The sequence below is a fragment of the Aythya fuligula genome, chromosome 25, assembly GCF_009819795.1.
Source record: "Aythya fuligula isolate bAytFul2 chromosome 25, bAytFul2.pri, whole genome shotgun sequence".
Lineage (NCBI taxonomy): Eukaryota > Metazoa > Chordata > Aves > Anseriformes > Anatidae > Aythya > Aythya fuligula.
In genome coordinates, this window is record NC_045583.1 from 4,010,511 (window position 1) to 4,023,610 (window position 13,100).

The following is a 13,100-nucleotide window of genomic DNA, read 5'->3' on the forward strand; positions in this document are numbered from 1 at the left end:
CCGAATTTCAGCTCCGCACGCGCCTCCACACCCCCCCCCCCGGCCCCCACCCCGCGGAGGGGCCCGGTGTAAACCTGGAGCAGCCACACTCGGTTCCGAGAGCGGCTTGGGGGCGAGCATCCAGGCGGCTCCCAAGCGAGAGGGGCTCGCGTGGCTCCGAGCCAAACACGCCCTGCGTTTTGGCCTCCTTCTTCTGTTTTTCTAGCCCTTTCTTCACCTCTCCCTCTCCTCCGGAGCCACATCCCTCTCCTCCGACCGAGGCAGGGCTGAGCCCTTGAAATCTCTTTTCTCCGAGGAAGCAGCGAAGCCGCAGCACCCGTGGGGTCGCCCCGGCACCCGTGGGCACCCTGCAGGGAGGTGGGAGAGCAAACCGCCCCCCCCCCCCTCGACTTCCAAGGGTTTTGCAAAGGGCTTTGGGAGCAAAAGCACCTCGAAATGCACCAAGAAACGGAGCCTTTCTTCTCTCCTCCGCGGCCCCATGGTGCAGCCGGGAGCACAAAGGAGAGGCTTTGTCTGCGAGGAGTCGGTGACACCCGGGGGAGATTTATTTTCCCCCCAGCGGTAATAAAGCCGCCTCTCCGCGCACACGGAGCTGCCCCGCTCAGGGTAGGGGGTGCAGCTGCGTGGGCTCTGCTCTGCGTGTTGGCCGGTGCAGCTTTTCCTCGGGATGCAATAAAAATGAAATAATTTAACAAATAAAATTGAATTCTGCAGGCGCAGCAGCGGCCCTGCAGCCAGGGGACGAGTGCCAGCGGCTCCTCCGCTGCCTCTGCACCGGGAGAGGCCAGGGGAAGGCAGCGGGACGGGGCCGCCACGCGGCTCCTGCTGGCTGCCGGGAGCAGGGGGGGCAGCCTGCAGCCACCCCACACCCCCCCCGCGCTGATCCAAGAGGGATAAAAGAGGGATGTGAGCGCTCCCGGCGTCCTGTGCCAGCCCCAGCCCAGCCAGCAGCCCGGGTCACAACCCCGTGGGAGGGGAGGCAGCGCAAGCGGACAGGAATTCGGCTGAACAAATGGAAGAGCGGGGACTCGCCGGCCAGGAGCAAAGCCGACGGGGAGAAGTTTGGGAATTGCTGCTCTCAGCGTTTCTGAATTCCCCCGTGCTCACAAGCTATGCGTGAGGCCGGCTAGCCTGGGGAGAGGGAGAGAGGGGACGGCAGGGAAAGGGGACAAGGCTCTGGGGACAAGAGGAGACGGAGGCAAAGACGGGAGGGCGAAGCTCCGTGACCCCCCCGGCCTGCCCCACCACCACGGGCTCAGCAGAGCCTGGAAACGCCAGCGGTGCAGTGAGAGCAGCCCCTGGGGATCGAGCTCCTCGTGGGCGCTCACCAACCAGCTCTGGGTGCGTGGCCACGCGCGGAGCTTCCTCCCCTGCCCACCACCACGCTGCCAGCTGGCCGGCGCCCCGCACCGACGCGCACGGCTCCGCACGCCGCCGGCTTTTCCTCCGTAACCAAATCCGTGCCCTAATCCCAGCCCCGCCGCCCAGCTGAGCAAGCGTTTCCGGCACCGCCGAGGCGGCAACGGGGGCCAGCAGCCCAGCGCAGCCCCCCCCAGCTAATGACAACGAGCTCCCGGTCCTGCTGCTCCTGGCTCGGCGCGGGGACGCAGCCGAGCGGTGCCTGCGTCCCCCCTGCCCGCAGGCACGGTCGTGCCGTGCTCCCCGTCCGTTCCTGGGGTGCAGCAGGGGGGGAACCGCAAAGCTTAGTTTTGTTTTCTGCCCCATCCTGAGCCAGGAGCTTCTGAAAAGGGTTCTCCAAAAGGAGGTGGCCACCGTGCGGTTAGGGTGGCTGCAGCCCTTCGGCACCCCCTGACCGTGCAGCGATGCCGGGTGGGAAGGGAGGGAGCCAGCACCCATCCTCTCCGCCACCTCGCCCCGGTGACAAACCGCACACGTCAGCGGCCACCGGGGCGCCCAGGTGGGGAGCACCGCGGCTCAGCACCCGCCACCAGCCAGAGCTTGCCCAGGCGGCACCCACGGGGGGCTCAGCACCCCCTGCTCAGCACCCTCCGCGCCGAGGCCAGGCCAGGCTTTACCCGCGGCTCCTGCAAAACACACCCTGGCTGTAAATCCCCGCGCAAGTCCCCTGGGAGACGTGAGCGGAGGGAAAGCACAAAGCCTGAGCTGGATCACGCCCGCAGGACCAGGGCTGGCAGAGCCTGGGCAAAGTCCCCGGCATGAGGACGGCGGCTCCTGCGCGCCCACGGCCCACGGGGTGGCCCCGTGGCACCCAGCCCCCTGTGGCACCTCACCGCCGCCGCGCAGGACCCTGATGGGGACGTCCCCATGGCTGGGGGTCCCCGAGGTCCCTGCTGGGGGTCGGAGGGAGGCAGAGCCCCCTGGAAGGGGCAGGAGAAGCCCCCAGCAGCCTGAGCACTGCTGGCTGGCTGGGAGCACGGGGAAGGCAGGGGATTTCCAGAGAACAAAGCGGCTGCTGGCAGCCGGCATCGCCTGCGGCGGGGGGGGAGCAGTCCCAGGGAGAGGAGTCCGGCAGAAGCAGGGCAGTTTGTGTTTGATCTCCCTGGAAACTCCGGGGCCAGAAGGGAGAGGGAAAGGCGTCGCCCAGAGGGGCAGCCCGGATGAAATGTGGGAGGCGCAGGGCTCGGTGCGGGCGCAGCACCGACAGCACCGGTGGGGTGACGCACGGGGAGCGTCACGGCGGGGTGACAGCAGTGGGGTGACAGCAGCGGGGTGACAGCAGGGACCTGGGCCTGGGGCAGGGCAGGTGGCAGCTCCGCGTCCCGGCAGTGCCAGGTGCATTGCCCTGCTTCAACCACATCCCTCCTCTCTATTTTGGGGTGCACACCGCCAGGTTCCCAGAGCCGCCCGTGCCCCCAGGATGGGGCAGCTCCCCTGCAATGCCACCAGCCCCCTCCCCAGCCCCGGGGGGGGTCTGTCAGCCCGGAGGTGACCCAGCAGGGGTCAGAGGGGATGACAGCAGTCGCGTGGACCCAAACAATTACCCATCCAGGCACTCGGGGCAGGGGCTGGACGTGCTGCTGGCACCCCGAGCGGCACCGCGGCAGGCACCGAGAGGCACGGGCAGGGCACCCGCGTGGGCGAGCGGCCACGAGACTTCAAGAGCGTTTACCAGCAATCCTTCAGCCTCCCCCCCACACACCACGGTTTGCCCTACAAACCTGGAATCGTTCTGGCTCTGCAGACCTCCCCCCTCCCTCAGCCCAGGCTGGGGACACAGCAGGGACCAGGGTCACTGCTCAGGGCCCAGCTCGGTGTTGTGGGCAGACTGGGGGGACACATCCCCTCCTGGACACCCCCTCTGCCAAACTGATGCACGAACGTGGCCACAGAGCCGCATGCCAGCCCCATCCTTGAAGGATTTAACCCCCTCTCCAAACCTTTCACCAAACCACTTCCAGTGCGCAGAAATACCTGTCTCAAGCGATCGCCGGCACGAGGCAGCAAAACAAACCGGAGCCGAGCCCCTCCTCGGGCAGCTCAGGTCACGAGCGGGGGATTACGGCACCGGGGAAATCCTTTGGGGCCGGATCCTCAGCACCCGCGTGGGCCAGCGCAGGCAGTGATCACGGCAGCATCCCGAGGGTGACGGCCACGGTGACACTTCACCTGTCACCCCACCGGCTGCCCTTGGTCCCTGGCCGCAGACAATGGCCCACGTGTGCCACCGGGGCTCACCACCAGCACCGCATGCACCGGTGTCACCGCATGCACTGGTGTCACCGCACGTACCGGGTTCACCGCGCGTCCACGCCGCTCGCCGACGCCGGCGGCTCTGCCCGTGGGTGGTTTTGTGCCGAGCCCTGGGGACGGCGGTCGGTATCAATCATTAACAGCCACCTCAGCCTTAACCCCATCGGCACCGCCTCGCTCCAGCCCCGCCGTGGGCAGGCTGCCTCGGCTCACGGTGCCCCAAAAGTCCCCGGGATGTCACTGCAGCGCTGACGCTGGGGGTGCGGAGGGGCTCCCGGGGGGCTCTGCACCCCCAGGGGTTTGTGGCCACCCCTGCAGCACCGAGCAGCTTCATGTGCACCACTCCTCTCATCTCCTCGCTCTGTAAGCTGTACTGGGGGGGTTGCAAAGTCCTGTGTCTGTGCACCCCAAGCTGCTCCATGTCCCCGAGCAGTGCTGCCTGTCCCCGTGCAGCCCCGAGGGCCGTATCCTGCCTCTGTACCCAGCTCAGCCGGCAGCAGCCACCCCATGGGGCCAGACCTGCTGGGACTGGGGATGGAGAGGTCCCGGAGCTCCACGAGCAGCATTTCCAAGGAAATCCGGCAGCTGCAGCTTCAGCTGAGCGTGTTTACAGCCCAGCCACAGCTCCTGGCTCCTGCAGCCGTGCCGGGGCCAGCCCAGCTCCCGGGGCTGCTGGCCGAGGGGCCACGATGCCAGCACCCATGGGGGCAGGAACAGAGCACCCAAGGCGCTGCCAGGACGGCCTCGGTGAGCAGCTCACTGCTGGGAGAGCAGGGCCAGAACCGTCCCCACGGCTCCGTGCCGGGCAGGGCGTTTGTCCCCGTTAGCAGACGCTTCGTCTGCAGTAAGGATCAGGCACGTTGTCGGGGACAGGGTTAACCCAGCACGGCAGCGACATCTCCTCCCCGCACGGCCTCCCCAGGCAGGGGGGAGAGGACGGACACACGGCCCCCCCCCCCTCACCTCCGACTGTTACCTGACCTGCGAGCGGCTGAATGATTAACCTGGGGTCCCCCTGACACCGGCGGCCCCGAGCATCCCGTGCCAGGCCCCAGCACACCAACACCTCGCTCTCGGCACGACGCAGCCACCGCATCCCCCTGCGGCCCCAAAATGGCACAGAAGAAGCGCAACCCCCAGAGGAAACCCCCCAGGACAAGGGGGCTGCTGCACCTCCATCCCCATCCCCGTTTCTCCCCGTTGCTCAGGATAAGGGAGCAAAGACCCCCGTGCCCTGCCCGTGCTGCCCAGCGCTGACACAGCCGTGGCTCTGCGGGTACTCACAGCCCCCCCGGCACAGCAGCGCACGGCTCGGGGATTCGGACGCCGACACGCAGCGAATTTTGGCTTCTCCAGCAACTCAGCCCCGGCTGCGGCCCCAGGGGTGTCCGAGCTGCGAGTGCTCAGAAATAGCCACGGCCAAACATCCGCACGGCACCACCCCGCGCAGGCTGGAGAGCGGAGGGCTGCTGGAGGGATGGTTTTAATCAAGATACGAGCCCATCAAATGGCTCAAAAAGCCACAGACGGGAGTGAGCTGTAAATGCAGATGCAGCGGCTGATAAGATCTGCCTGCAGCCGGGGCTCGGCTGCGATGTGCGCGGCCCCTTTGCATAGGGGCAGGGCTCTGGGTTTCCCGTTCCCGGGGCAGCACACCCCGTGCCAGGCTGACTGCTCCCATCGGGCTGCTTCGCCCCCAAAATGCTCGTGGCTGCCTGCGGGTGGGAGCCGCCTCCTTCCCCGGACCCGCCGGGAGCCCCTGGCACCCACCCCACATGGGGCACCCATGGGTACGGAGCCTGGCTAGGGAATCGTGCGTGGGGTGGCCCCACAAACACCCACATGGGACGGGGAGCCACCAGCTCCTTACAAAGCCCTCGAGCTGTCGGTATTTTGGAGGTGCGATGCCCCCGGCTCTGGCGCAGGGTGCAGGAAGCGTCCCTCCTGCTGCCAGCAGTGGGGTTTGAAGGCTCTGCCCTCGGGGGCTCCTCTCGGGGTGCAGCACGAACCCCAGCCTGGGGGCGGTCAGACCCAGGAGGTTTCCCCACAGAAACTCTTGGTTATTTTGGTCTAAATCCCAAATTCTCTGCCGTTGCCTGTCGGATCTCCCGGAGACCCCTCAATTAGGGAAAAGCACTCGGGCGCACGAGCAGAGGGTGTGCTCAGACGGGTGCAAGTCACCCCCACAGCACCCTGGGGTGCTGGGGGCACGACGTGGCGCATCGCTCTGCCAACACCACCCCTACCACAGCCCTGCGTGGCCTCGGTGCATCGCCCACCCTCGCTCCTCCTGCAGAAGGCAGGACGGGCGCTTCCCGCATGAATTCGGGTTCGGGGAGGCTTTGGGGCTGCGATGCTGCCACCGCTCTGCCCCGTCCCCAGCTCTTGGGCTGCACCGCGCCGCTGCCAGCCCTCCGAGTGACTCAGCGGCTGCTCTGCGCCCCGAGCGCCCGCAGTCAAGCCCCGACGCATTCGGCGCATTCCTGGCATAGCCGGCTGTGCCGGGCCGGCGCGGCGCCGAGCCCCACACCTGCCGCAGCGGTGAGGTGGGGTGGAGGCTGGCAGCGCGCTCGGGTCTCTGCGAACAGGCCCGCGTGCCCCTGGGCTTCTCCACGCTCTGCTCGCCGCGACACGGCCGCCTGGCCCCGGGGGGATTTACCCCGAGCAGGAGCAGGTCAGGGCCTCGCTGCCTCCCGTGCCGTTGGGGTGCCATCGCGTGCCGCCCAGCAGCACGACTGCTGTCCCGGCTGCCTTCCTCGTGCAAAGCCACGCTCCCCTTATCTTCTCGCAGGTGCGATGGCAGAATATGGGGGAAACTCGGTGTTTTTAGGGCTGATCCTGCGCCTCCGCAGGCCCCAGAACAGTTTGTAACCGCGCTGTGACGCAAGAGCGCACGCGTGGCGGTTGTGCAAGTGCATTGCGCCAAGCAGCTCCCAAGGACGGTGCGGGCAGCAGCTCCAAGCTGCCCGGCCCCACACGGGGTGGCCGAGGCTCTCGGTCCCTGCAGGCACCCACAGCCCGGCTCGCAGCTGTGGGGAGCATCCCGAGAGCTCGATGTGGGTGCCAGAGGGTCTGCAATGCTTGGAGCACCCCAAATTGCTCCCAGTGCTGAGGAACAGCCACCGTAGGAGCAGAGCGTGGCACCTCCGGCACAGCAGCACCTGCTGCACGTCCCGGTGCTGCCACCCTGTCACCACCAGCCCCAGACCCCCGAGATGGCTGTGCATGCGTCCGTACCACCAGCCCCTGTGCCCAAGCAGAGCAGGAACCAAAAGTTCCCCAAACCCGGCGGTTTGTTTATAAACAAACAGATTTCGGCCCAAACCAAACACACAGAGCCAGGCTCGGGAGCGGCTCTGCTTGCCAAGCTCACCCCTGCGGTGGCTGTCCTCTGTGGGGACACGGGGAGGGACACGGGGGACATCACCAGCTGCCCTGCCCGTGCAGCACCAGAGCAGAGAGAAATCAGAGCGCTCTGAGCAAACCCCAGCAGCCCCACAAACCGCAGCCTAACAAGGCGCCTCCCGCTGCTGATAAGTCTCCGGCACGGCCATCAGGGGCTGCCAGCCCCCTGGGATGAGTGAAGGACCCAGGGAGAGCGATCCTCCTCCCGTATCTTGGTGGAGAAAGCAGTGCTGCAGCACAGCTCGGACGGGCAGGTCCGGCTGGACGCCCTCAGTTCCTATCAGCGCTGCCGAGAGCTCGCTCATCACCACCGCGGTGCAGCCTGCAGGTGAAACAACGCCGGGCTCGCTGCATATCCAACCCTGAACCTCCTCCACAAGCCATTAAACGCCCAGGGAGCCTGGGGTTCAGCCCGGCCGTTGCCACCAGGACCGGCTCAGCAGCGGTGCCGGTGCTTTGGGATGGCCGGGCCCCGGTTTATTGCCATCTCCAGCCCTCCACACCCCGGTGTCCCAGGGCCGTGGCTGGGGCAGGCGGGCACAACCTGCTGCTGAATCACAGCCGGTTCCCAGCACCCCGACCACATCCTCATCTGGGGAAAAGCACAAAATCTGCTGCAGGAAAAGCAAAGGGAGCTGCAAGCATTTTGCACCCCCACGGACCGGACCCTCAGAATCTCCCAGGATGGTGCAAAGGCAGCACGAGGCCGGGCTGTCCCCCTGTGCCACCAAACAGCCCTTCCCTTGTCACCCTCCCGCTGCCGCCCCCGCAGCAGAGCGGCCGCCACGGGCGGGTTTTGCAGCGCGGCGTCGGCTCTGCAGAACGAGCTCTTCCCCTGAATGAAGTTTAGTCACCGCGGGATGTTTCCAATTGGAAACCAGGACAGTTCCAGGCTGAAGGCGAGCCAGCTTTCCACTTCCCAGAAATCCCATTTGCAAGCGAGCCTCCTGCCAGTTCCCCTTTCTCCCCCGGCATCGAGTAAATAAATACAGCCCCGGCCCTCCCCGTGCCGAGGCGGGGAGCTGCAGCGCTCCGGGCTCCGTCTGCAGCCCTGCACAGCCTCCGTAGCTTCCATCCCCATCCTGGGGAGGCTGCAAACCTCCTCCCGGCCCCAGGCAGGGGGTGACAGCCTGGCAGGGACCTCGGTGCCCTGAGCCGTGCCCTGGGGAGGGAAGCAGGAGGGACGGGAGTCGCCGAGCTGGGGCTGGAGCCGGCGGTTGCGCAGCCTGGATGCGTCTCGTGGCACCGCACCTGCCCGCAGCATCCCCCCGAGGAGGCTGGCGGGGGCTGGGGAGTTGCATCAGGTTTCGTCTCCGTCCCGGTGGAGATGAGCCAGGCTGGTTATCGCCCTCCACGAGGAACTGCTTGGCTCCGGGGAGACGGCGCTGGGAAGAGCCCAGGGGCTTGCGCCGGGTTTCCAGAGGGCAGAGATGATGGGCTGATACGGGTGGGAAGAGCAGCCAGGCGCCCACCTGCACCTCGAGGCAGCCCAGCAGCTCCTGCTCCTCATGGCTTTGTGTCCGCGGTGGATTCCCTCCAGCTTCGGGAACAAAAAAAACTGCACTGAAAGAGGAGCCGCTCGTCCTCCTCCGTGCTCACGCCCAGCTGCCCACTCCGGAGAATTGTTAGGGCCGTGCATGGAGGTTTGGCTGAAATTTGTGGCCCGAGAGGTGAGGAAGTCACTGCGAATCAAGGGATTGAACGGAGAGGTTTGGATTTAACGCCCCAGGAGACCAGTGAGTGGAAGAAAGCCAGCCGTGCCCTGGGCTTGCACAGATGGACTGTCCCTCCCCGTGTGTCCCTCCTGCCCCAGCAGGACGGAGCAGGCTCTGTGCAGGGACAGCAGAGCTGATGTGCTACACCAGCCATTGTCAGGAGCCGCTAATGATCCTTCCTTGTCACAGAATTAATTAATTAGTGGCCCTGCGGCACTAGGACGGAGCGAAGGACGTGCCTGCCGGGAGGAGGGAGCGCTCTGCTCCAGACCACAGCCCGGCCCTTCACCTGCAGCAGGGGAGGAAGGAGCAGGACGGTGCCAGGATCAGGCCCAGCTACGACCCCACCACCCTGCAGCACCGCAGAGCAGCGGGGAGACCGCTCCCACCCCCAGGACATCCCCACGCGTGGCTGGGAGCAGCCGGATGGAAACCACAGCCGTCCTGCACCGCCCGGCAGCGGCACCCACCTTGCTGGTGGCTGCTTCCTGCCTTTATCTCGAGAGTGCTGGAGATGGGAGGAGAGACACGGTGACAGCTCGGCCACCTGCTCCAAAACACAGCTCGCCGCCACGGCCCTGGAAGCGGATTTGCTGCCACGCACAACCCAGCTGCTCGTGGATGGACACGGAAAAGTGGGAGAGGTCTCGGGGCAAATCACCACCTCCCCGGCCACGCACACCCAAAGGGCAGCCCAGCAGCTGAGGAGGGGATTATTCCCCCAAATGGCTCAGCTCAGAGCAGGGTCTGGCTCTCCTCAGGCTTCAGAGCGCACACAACGAGCCGCCACGGGGGCAGGATCCCTGTCCGCATCCTGGCTGCAAGCGGAGCCGTGCGTACGCGCGGCGTGCCCGGCCCTCTCGGCTGCCTCTGCCCCACTCCCGGCCCTGCCAACCTTATCGGCGCCGCCACACCTTCCCTGCAGCTCCCCACAAGGCTCAGGTTTAACCCCTGGCAGAGTGCAGCCCGGCTTTCCCGCGCACACCGGTGCCGTGCCCGGCGGGACGCGCTGCCCGCCCGTGGGCACGCTGCCTCCAACTTGCTGCTATCTGGGGCCACGCTTGCCAGCCCCCTCCCAAAAACCCCTCACCCCATATGTGCCCACTGGTGTCAGCTCTGAGCCCTTCCAGTGCTGCTCGAGCAGCTCTGCAGCCGTCCTCCAGCAAAGCCCAGCTCGCTGGTGCCCCGCGGCCGCACAGACCCCTCCGGCACCCCAGCCCTTTCGCTCCAGCCCTGGGGGGCTCTTCCTCCATCCCCAGGTCCCCTCCAGACCCCCCAAACTCAATCCAGGCTCTGAGGGCAGAGCGCCCCTGGCCGGCTCACCCTACCTGCTCACCGGGAGCCGCGGTGCCGGCGCGGGGAGGGCGGTGGGAGCGGTGCCGAGGTGGGGAGCCCTGGGGAAGGCGGGGAAGGGGGAAGCGGCAGCCGCCTCGGAGAGCCGCCACGTCCAAACGCTGCAAGGACTGATAAGCGAGGGCTGAAATCTGAGCCTGCAGGTTGGCTGCCTCCTATATAAACAGGCGCTCGCACACACACACACCCCCGTGCGCGCCGGCTCTCACGCCACTCCCGCCTGCTCCCGGCCACGCCAGGCACTCTCCAGCCCTCCGCCGGGGATGGCCGCGCCACTGAGCCCCCACAAACGCTTCCCGAGCCCTCCGCCACCAGTCCTGGCCCCAAAGGTGCTGGCTCAGGCTCAAAGCAGAGCCTGGCGCTGGTTTATGTCATGCTTCAGATGTGTTTTCATTCCTCGGGCAGCTCTGCCACTGGGCTCCATGCTCACGGTGTGACTTAGGGAAGGGGCAGGGAGCCCGTGGTGGGCACTGGCTGGGCACCGCCTGCCTGGATGCTAAAATCAGCAGCACAGGAAAAGAAAATGGTGCATTTGTAACCTCGTGCTACAGGACAGAGGGGCTCAGCACTGTGCTGGATAAACAGAGGGGGTGCCCTTGCCTTTGGTCACGAGCAATTTTGCATCCCTCATTTGGTTGAGCCGGGCAGCGGTGCCACATGCGTGTGCCACGACTGCTCTGGTGCCGCAGAGCTTTTGGCTCACCCCTGGGGTCCGTGCCCACGAGCGTCCCCACTGCTTGGTGCCCTCAGCAAACCCTCTGCTTGCCAGGGCTTCTGCGGCCAGTAACCAGACCGCGGCCGTCCTGTGCCACCGCGGGACTTCCTCGTGCCAGCGCCAACCCGGCCGTGCTTCCTGCAGCAGGAGGAAACTCTCGAGCAGACAAAACCCGGCCTTGTTTTTTCCCAATTCTCCAGGCTCACCTGCAGCCCAGAACTGGGGCAGCCACATACCATCGGCGAGGCTGGGCTGCACGCGCGGCTGCTTGCTTCATCCCCAGCACCTGCCTGCGGGGCGAGCGGGAGCGGGGCTGTGCCGTGCACCCCGCTGGGGGACGTGGGGCTGGTCCCGGGCACTGCCCTGGGGAATTGGGAGTCCCGAGGCTGCTCTGCCTGCTGGGGGAGAAGCCGACCCCTGGCACCTTGGCACGGGGAGGTTCTTTGTGGCCATAACCACGGCGACCCCGCCATCCCTGTGCCGGGAGCACGGTGCTGAGCGGGGGTGCACGAGCCCAGCCCAGGTTTTTCCTGCGCTCCCCGAGCTCGTGGGGCTGGATCCAGCTGAGGATCCTGTTGCGGGTGTAACGAACCCGAAGGAGCCCTGAGCCAGCTTCCCCGCCCCGGTTGCACAAGCGGCCGCGGGCGCTGCTGCGGCGCAAACAAAAACAGCCTGTTTACGAGCAGGCAGCGCGAGGGCCCCACAACCTGCCTCCTCCTCTCCCATCGCCCCACCTGATCGCGGAGACGTGCCGGTGTCCCTGCTCCGCCACCAGCTCCCATACACCCAGCACCCTGCACGCCCTGCACCCCGAGCCGTTCCTCCCCCCCTCGCCCCAGCAGCCCCCCGTCGAAGCGCTGCCACGGCACCAGGACCCGTCCCCGTGCAGCACCCTGACCCCAGGATCTTGTGACAACTCTTTGGGAGAGCAAATTTGCCTTTGGAGCGCTGAGCTCACGCTGGGCGCGATGGGGATGAGACAGCCTCGGGCAGGGATTTAATTCCCAGGGCCGCTCCACGAGACTTCGACCCTGGCTGAAGGGTTGGGGTGTTTTTTTTTTTTTGGATTTTGCTTTTGCTTAAAGAGAACAGGAGATGGGGTCGAACCTCGTGCACCCTTCCCATCCCCGGAGTTTCTGTGCCACACAACCAAAGGAGCATCTTCCCCCCGGCGGGTGGGAGCTGCTTCATGCTCCCAGTCATCGGAGAGCCAAATTTGGGGGCACCAAATTGTACCCCAGCCACCGAGAGGGAGTTCAGCCGCCCCGTGCTCATGCTGCCCGCCCAGCACCAGCACAAAGCACCAGTTCCCCCAGACAGCCCCTGCCTGAACCCAAGGTCCCCCTTATCTCCAGGACAAGCATGTCTGCTGATAAGCCCAGCACACGGAGGATAAGATAAGGCTCCGAGCAGCCTCTCTGCTATCAAAAGCCCTCCCTCCAGTCTGCGGCACGGGGCAGCCGCTGTCCCACCGCGCTGCCCCCCAAGGCTGAGGGGCGCTGCACAAGGTCTCAGCATCCACACCCCAAATTCTGCCCCTGTTCACCAGCACCGGGGCTGATCCCTGCCCCTTCCAGCCACGGGGTGGGCTCAGGTCACGATCAATGATCCCAGTGGAGTGGGACCGAGTGCCCCACGCACCCCATGGCCCCCCCCGGCAGCCTCCCATGGCGGTGCCCCTCGGATGCCCGCGGTGGGAAGCTCTCGCCGGCCCCCGCGGCGCGCACGCAACCTCTCATTTAGATGAGCTTTAAAAGATTCATTAGCTTCACACTCCAACAGTTGCTCGTTGTTTCCAAATAACAGCATCTATTTGATTGAGGAAAGAGAGAGGAGGGGGGGGGAAAAAAAAGGCACACGAAGCACACGGCAAAGCAAACAATTTGTCTCAGACAACCTGGCAGCGGCTCCACCTCGGCGGGGAGAGGCACGCAGCGCGCGGCCGCGCTGGGCTCGCAATAAAAACTGGAATTGCTAATCATCCCTGCTCAGCCGGCCTGAAAGAGGAGATGCTGCCGAGGAAAGCAAACCCCCAAGAGCGAGCGTGGACTTCACCTGACCCCACCTCAGCCGGCCTCTCCTCCCGGCTCCTCTCGCTGCAGAGGAGCTGCCCAAAAATCAGGGCACGAGCATCCCTTGGGGGGGAGCAACACAGGGCCGGAGGGTGCAGAGCCAGCCTGGCCTTTAAAAGGAGCAGGATTTGGAAAAAATAAAGACAAAGAAGACCCAAACAACCCCTT

The 13,100-nt window shown here is 66.0% G+C and overlaps 1 protein-coding gene across 2 annotated transcripts in view; it reads right to left on the reverse strand.

Annotated features, from left to right (window-relative positions):
* The window catches only part of PLEKHA6 (pleckstrin homology domain containing A6), a 32,435-nt gene extending 22,288 nt beyond the window's left edge, over positions 1 to 10,147 (reverse strand). Inside the window, exon 1 of one of the 2 annotated variants that reach the window (XM_032203052.1) lies at positions 10,121 to 10,147. The gene's annotated coding sequence lies outside the window, so the exon portion shown is untranslated. Of the gene's footprint in view, positions 1 to 429; positions 467 to 10,120 lie in introns of those variants that run through there. The other variant, XM_032203051.1, reaches the window with a different exon arrangement.
* Between the last annotated feature and the right edge of the window lie 2,953 nt (positions 10,148 to 13,100).